Below are 7,753 nucleotides of genomic sequence, written 5' to 3'. Positions count from 1 at the left end.
TGAGCTGCTGTTAACCTGCGATTTCTGAGACTCTTGGTCTTCCTTTCCTGGGGTGGTCCGCATGCGAGCCAGTTTCATTTGTAGTTCTTGATGGTTTTTGTGACTGCACTTGGGGACACTTTCAAAGTTTTCCCAATTTTTCAGACTGACTGACCTTCATTTCTTAAAGTAATGATGCACACTCATTTTCCTGTACTTGGCTGCTTTTTTCTTGCCATAATACAAATTCTAACAGTCTATTCAGTAGGACTATCAGCTGTGTATCCACCTGACTTCTGAACAACACAACTGATGGTCCCAACCCTATTTATAAGGCAAGAAATCACATTTATTAAACCTGACAGGGCACACATGTGAAGTGAAGACCATTTCAGGTGACTACCTCTTGAAGCTCATCAAGAGAATGCCAAGAGTGTGCAAAGCAGTAATCAAAGCAAAAGGTGGCTACTTCGAAGAACCTACAATATGACATATTTTTAGTTGTTTCACACTTTTTTGTTATGTATATAATTCCACATGTGTTAATTCATAGTTTTGATGCCTTTCAGTGTGACTACAATTTTCATAGTCATGAAAATAAAGAAAACTCTTTGAATGAGAAGGTGTGTGGGAGGACGTGAACAGGCATCTCTTTCATACCTGGCATTTGAGGGAGGACCTATGTGCAGGTTCTTTGCTCATATCAAAGAATCGCCTTTAAATATATATATATATATATATATATATATATATATATATATATATATATATATATATATATTATTCAAATGTACAGATGTAAATGGATAAAATGCAACAATTTTGCATGTTTTTTTCCCCAACACTTTATGAAAAGCTAAACAGCCCAACAATTGTATTTTTGACTGTAGAATTTAAAAGTTAAAGTAAAGAATGAGCTGGTGTTCTTTCCATCAGACTTCCGGCTCCTCAGAGTGAAATAGTGAAGGACCTGGAGAAGATATTTCCCTTTGATCTGGTTGCTGGGATGAATGGCAGAGTGTGGGTGAAAACAAAGACTGTTCAGCAGACGCTGATCGTGACCAATCTTCTGGAGTCATGTGAGAACATGACCTCAAAACAGAGACAGACACTGTTTAAGAGAGTGGCAGAAGGCTCTCTCTAGAGGACATCTGAAAAAACACTTTTCCCACAGTACAACTGGTGGTGGACATGCCAAAAGTCCGCATCATCAGTTTTAATGTTTAAAAAAAAAAAACAGAGCTTGGACATCACTTCCTCTGTATTCCCTGGTTTGGAGACTGAATAAGGAAAATCACCATTTCTCTTTAAAGAAATCAATACCTTTGCCTTTATTTCTAATAAATATATTTTTTTTTTCTTTTAGAATGAATTATTGTTGAAACAGCAGCATGCATACTGTGATTTTCTTAATAACTACTTCCTGTTTGCTGTGGCGTTCTTGTCCAGAAGGGGGCACTTTTTCTCCAGTTCCCTATCATAGGTCACTTCGATGCTGCGGTGACGTCACCACGTATGGGAACACCTCCGGTGTGACGAATGTCTGAAGCCCTATACCATCCCGCCAATCCTATTGGCCAAATGGCGCATAGCACCACCCTACGCATGCGCACGCATGATATACCTGGGTGCAGCGCGCCATTTCGCTCAGATTTCATTCCTTCAGGAATAGCGAATCATCTGTGCCCTATCATCTCGCGTTCTCCAGCGATATTCTTCGAGCAGTGTTTAACTCCTCTTTCGCGGACGCGATGAGTCAACGAAAGGTAAGAGCCGTATATGGGTTTATCACAGGGAGGCACTCATGAGAGATTCGTTTGCAGCCTCTCTACATGTTCTCTCTGTGATAGCCTACGGCTATGGTAAAATAAAGAAAAGTATCCGCGCTCTGGAGTCTATTTCTTCAGTCGCCTCGCGTCTAACCCCCACCGTTCGCTTCTGCGGTCGCCGAGGCCCCGCACGAGGTGTTGGTTAGGGGCGATATGTGCGGCTTGACTATGAGTACAGTGATGCACTGGAGTTTTCCACTTGCTCGCTCTTCCCTACTCGAGCGCGTTAATCAGAGCATTTTTGCTTTATACTATGTTGTCTAACTGCAGCTTCGAACTCAGAGTAGGCTCTGACCGGCATAAGCGGTTCTCTCCCTCCGAGCGGACAGGAGAAACACGCTTCCCCTTCCTCAGTGTGCTATTATGTGGCTATTCGCGCGGTGGATAAATTACCCTTCTCACGGACCTCCACCAAGAGGTTTCGAGGTCCTGGAAGCAGCCTTATCAGCGCATATCACGAACGGCGCGGGTTTTTGCCACGATTAAGTGACATGGCGGACTGCTATTATATAGTGATGCCGTTTGACTACCTCTCTAGCCGAACGGATCGCGCCAAACTCCGCCGCGACCTAGTCTCGTCTAAGACGTATCTAGTCGTGTCTATTTCGGCAAATTTTATTTTCTTATTACGGCTCTTTACGAGAAGCCTCTCGTTCTTACCCCCACACTCTAACATTGACTGTCTCGCAGCACAAGCACTTCGAGCGTCACTGAACTGAGCTGTTATTTGAGCGCCCCTCAGACACTGCACTATTCAGCCTTCAGAGTCTGAGGGACGCCACAAGAGACTAGCGAATATGGCCAGTTTATGACGGCTCACACAGCTGCCGCGTTCTCGCTAGCGGCGTGGCCCTATGTTTATCTTGTTGGATTAAATCCTGCCGTGGACACGCTTCAGGATAATACACAACGAAACACAGCGAGTTTGACGCATGCATTTTCCTTCTATGTTTGATGGGGTCTGTGCCCTCCACTGAAGAGTGCTGTTGGACTGCTAATGCACATCCAACCCTCTCACTGCAGTCCCCACGCTCTAACATTGACTGTCTCGCAGCACAAGCACTTCGAGCGTCACTGAACTGAGCTGTTATTTGAGCGCCCCCTCAGACACTCTGCACTATATCGTTTTTCGGATGACGTAACACCAGCCACTTTAAAAGTTTACGTGGCAGCCATTTCTGCTTACCACGAATACATAGGCGGTGCCTCTGTGGGGCGTCATCCACTAGTTTCTCGTTTCATACAGCGTGCGCGACGGCTGAGGCCTTTCCGCCCTGTGCGAGTTCCTTCATGGGATTTATCCATTGTGTTGCTAGGTTTATCAGGGCATCCGTTTGAGCCCTTGGAGACCGTATCGGATAAATTATTGACACTGAAGACACTTCTTCTCATGGCTTTATCCTCCCTCAAGAGAGTTGGGGATTTACAGGCTCTTTCTGTTTCACCCTCATGCATGGAATTTGCACCGGGCTCTGTGAAGGTGCTGCTGCGGCCCAGGCCTAACTATGTTCCTAAGGTCGCATCTAACCCCTTTCAATTTCAGCAAGTGTTCCTGGAAGCTTTTTCACCTGCTGAGGCTGGGTCAGGAGATCTAAGTCTTTGCCCTGTGAGAGCTTTAGAGACTTATGTGGATTGTACAGCCCCTTGGCGTGAATCTGACCAGCTGTTTGTCTGTTTTGGACATAAAGTAAGGGCCATGCGGTTACAAAGCAGCGCATGTCCCATTGGCTGGTGGAGGCAATTTCTTGGCCTATGAGGCGCGCGGCCTCGCTTCGCCCTTAGGAATTAAGGCTCATTCCACTCGAGCTGTGGCTTCTTCTCAAGCTTTTCTCAGTGGATCTTCTATGGATGATATCTGTGCTGCGGCAGGATGGTCCTCACCGAGCACTTTTATCAAGTCCTACAGTCTGGATGTGAGGATGGCTCCTGGCTCCCGAGTTCTCTCCGCTTGAGCAGATGCTTCCTCGGATCTCAGTTATCAGGTACGTCAGGCGTTTTGGTATATCGTTCCCATACGTGGTGACGTCACCGCAGCATCGAAGTGACCTATGATAGGGAACATCTCGGTTACGTATGTAACCTTGGTTCCCTGAATAGGGAACGAGATGCTGCGGTTCTGGCCGTTCCGTACCTTGATAATTTCTTCATCTTCAGTCATGAAATCTGAGCGAAATGGCGCGCTGCACCCAGGTATATCATGCGTGCGCATGCGTAGGGTGGTGCTATGCGCCATTTGGCCAATAGGATTGGCGGGATGGTATAGGGCTTCAGACATTCGTCACACCGGAGGTGTTCCCATACGTGGTGACGTCACCGCAGCATCTCGTTCCCTATTCAGGGAACCAAGGTTACATACGTAACCGAGATGTTTCTTTAGCCAGCTTGTTGTTTCAAGAGTTCCTGTTATGCCGGTAGTTTCTGGCAATTCCCTAAAATGTTTTGGATAAGAGAAATCAAATGACTGTAATCACCGTCATTGTGTTTCAAGTTATTGAGAAATACTTTATCTCTTGCTGAACATTAATCATTGCTCAAGTCCACTGTGTCAATAATAATTAAGATAGTTGTAAAGTTGTTTGTGTCAAGATTAACAACACAAATATGTAAAAGAGACCAGTCCACAAAGCCTTGTACGCCACCTGTTCTCTGAAACTTTTGTATAAATTAAGCCTTTAAATGACATTTAATAAAACTATTATATTTTACACTTAGTTTGGTAAGTCTCTTGTGGTCACAAAGGCTGAAATATTAGATTAAAAAAAACGTTATTTTAATAAAATGTAATTTGTTGTTTTGATCACGGCTGAATTTTCAGCAGCCATTACTCATCTTCAGTGTCACGTAATTCCTTAGAAATCATTCTCATACGCTGATTTGGTGCTTGCATTTCCTCTTATTATCAGTGTGAAAACTGTCGTGCTGCTTTTGTGGGAAAAAGAAATTGGGGAAGCTGTGATACTTTGCTTTCTGCTGCTGAATTTCCAGCAGCCATTGTGTGATTGGTTGAACGACAGAACATACAGCCTTTATTTGAAATAGAAAATGTATAAATAAACTGACATGAAATATTGATATCAGTTGAAATTATTTGTCAGTTGTCTAGTTTATTGCTCATTATACAAAAAAAAAAATTGTACTACTGAAAGCCATTGACCAGTCAGAATGAAGTATGCCAAAAGACATCTAATCATATCATTTATTTAGACTAAGCATTTATAGCTTGATTAGTTGGGGAAAACATGAAGTGCCTCAGCCAGATGGAGTTTGATTCTGGCCAAGTTAACACTGGGTTCCCATGGGCTCTGACTTGTAAATGAAAGTGGTGAAAGACTTTGCATGAAGATGCTGATCAACATGGAAAGATGTGTCTGGGCACGCTTTCCTCATTGAATGACTGATGTATGGAGACGAGTGCACAAGGCAGTACCAGGGGCATGGAAGATTCGAGTCAATGCAAGAACAATGTATTTGAGCTCCTTTTCTACTAGAACACAAATCTGCCTCACATTAGACATGCAAACCGCAAAATTGAGCTGTTTTTCCAATAGTAATTAAGGAGCTATGCTATTAAAGTTGCAGAAGTATGATTTCAGCATTAAATGGTTTGTAAAATAAGCTTGACCTGATCTGCAGTGAAGTGATGCATCGGTGTTGGTCAGAGCTCCTGTCCTATAAAACACTTACAAATGTTGAGTTTATTATTTGCTAGAGACATGGCCTGATGTGAACCAAGCCTCAAACAAAAAGAGATCTCATAACCACTAAAAATTAAGAATGGTTGTATAAAGCTGGAAAGGATTATAAAAGTATTTCTGAAAGCTTTCTGTTCATCAGTTCTCAGTGAGACAAACATGTCTATAAATGGAGAAAGTTCAGCACGGTTTATACTCCCTAAGTGGGCATCCTGCATGATGATTGAAAGAGCATGGCACAATATAAAGGACAGACCAAAAGTTTGGAAAAATTACTATTTTTAATGTTTTTGAAAGAAGTTTCTTCTGCTCATCAAGCCTGCATTTATTTTATCAAAAATACAGAAAAAAATTAATATTGTGATATATTATTACAATTTAAAATAATTGTTTTTAAATTTATTATACTTTAAATTATAATTTATTTCTGTGATGCAAAGCTGAATTATAAGGATATATTAAACGTTTGGTCTGTACTGTATATATATATATATATATATATATATATATATATATATATATATATATAATCATATCTTTCTGAAATAGCAAAATGTTGGGTTTTCCTTCAGCCCATTTCTGTTTATATATATGGTATTTCCCCATAATCAAACAAAAATTAACAATAGTCAACAACTACGTTTACTTTCGTAACGTTATTCAGGCTTGGTTAACTTCAAGGTTTCTAAGTTTAGAAAATCTCCAAAATCTATTATGTATCATATCATATATTATGTTTTTAACAAACCTGTTAATGATCTCTTTAAAATATTTCTCTTTAAAATATTTCTCTTTTAAATATTTAAAATCTTTCAAACGTCTTTAGACCAGGTAGTATTTGTAGAGACAGAAATTATGGTATGTTTTCACTTATATTATATGCGTACTCTCACAGCATAATAACCACAGGTTGCTGTATGTAAAGATAATGATGAAAATTCTAGGGTTTGTGATCGCTGGTATCAACCACACAGTCGGCATCAGTTCTTCATGTTCACATTTGCTCCTCCTCTGTTTGGTAGACGAGTAAATGCAGAGGCCAAACCAACTATGATCCAGCCAACCTTGTAAGAAGCGAGCTAATGAGAAGCAGAGAGGTATCCAATTTGTTAAGGGACATCTGTTTGCACTTTCTGGTAACTTTACAGATGAATGTAGAAGACTCTGGCTAGCACGGAGGTGAGGAGGAGGAGGAGGGTGAAGAAGATGAAGGCGAACAAAAAAATGCTTTGAGAAAGATGAGGAAATGATTCTTTAAAGCGAGAGGTTGGGCAGCTGCAGCACGTCCAGACCAATGTCCAGCTAAAGTATGACGCCAGCTTTTCAGAGCAGATGGAGGATGTCCTCTGGCTCTTACAGTATATGTTGCATATATTGACCATTTTAGCACCATCCGCTAAACGAAATCATGATATCCAGCTAATGATGATGAACTGTGATTGTGATACTATAGGTCAGTATTCAGAATTAGACCCTGCACAGAGAGCCATGGAAGTCATCGTGTCCATGCAGACAACAGGGTCATCTGTGTCAAGCTTGTGTTTGCTCTGTAAGATTTAGTAGAGTTTTCTCTTCTTGCGAGAGAGCATTTGGCTAATGCTCCTTCCTCGGCAGGGATTATTTTTGTTGGAACTGAATGCTCGGCCCATGATTCAGTGCTGCTCATGGGCTCAGGCCCCGGGAGAAGCATTAAATGCACATTCATGGAATATGCAGACGCAAAAGACAGTGGCAGACGGAGAAAGAGAGAAACGTTTGCAGTCTCTCACCTAGACTGACGTGTCCTGTACATCTAACTCCTTCCCTGGAATGATCTGTGATATTCAATGATCCGAGTATCATTTTTAAAGCGATAGTGCACCTAAAAACGAAAGTTTTTCCATCTACTTAATCTATTTTCAGAATATATCTATACGGTATGTTGGAAATAACTATGATCATGTTCATTGGCTGTAATAAGACCTGCATTTAAATAACAATAGAAAATAGAAAAATAAAGAAAATAAAGAATTGCAGCAATCTGAGTGTGACCTCTATTTGATATTGAAGCTGAATTTCCCAGGGATTATTCTGAAAAACAACAACAACTAAAACACAAAAACAACATACTAAATCAAATTTAGTATCCATCTAATCACAGCTAAACACGGATGCAAAATAAGATGATTGGATTTTATCTGGCAAATCTTCACAGCAATAACATCAGGCGTTTACGGTAACAAGCAACAAAACACCATAAAGCAGATTTTCTCT

The sequence above is a fragment of the Carassius auratus genome, chromosome 39 (assembly GCF_003368295.1).
Source record: "Carassius auratus strain Wakin chromosome 39, ASM336829v1, whole genome shotgun sequence".
Taxonomy (NCBI): Eukaryota; Metazoa; Chordata; class Actinopteri; order Cypriniformes; family Cyprinidae; genus Carassius; species Carassius auratus.
The sequence above is the reverse complement of the archived record's forward strand: the minus strand, read 5'-3'. Positions refer to the sequence as shown.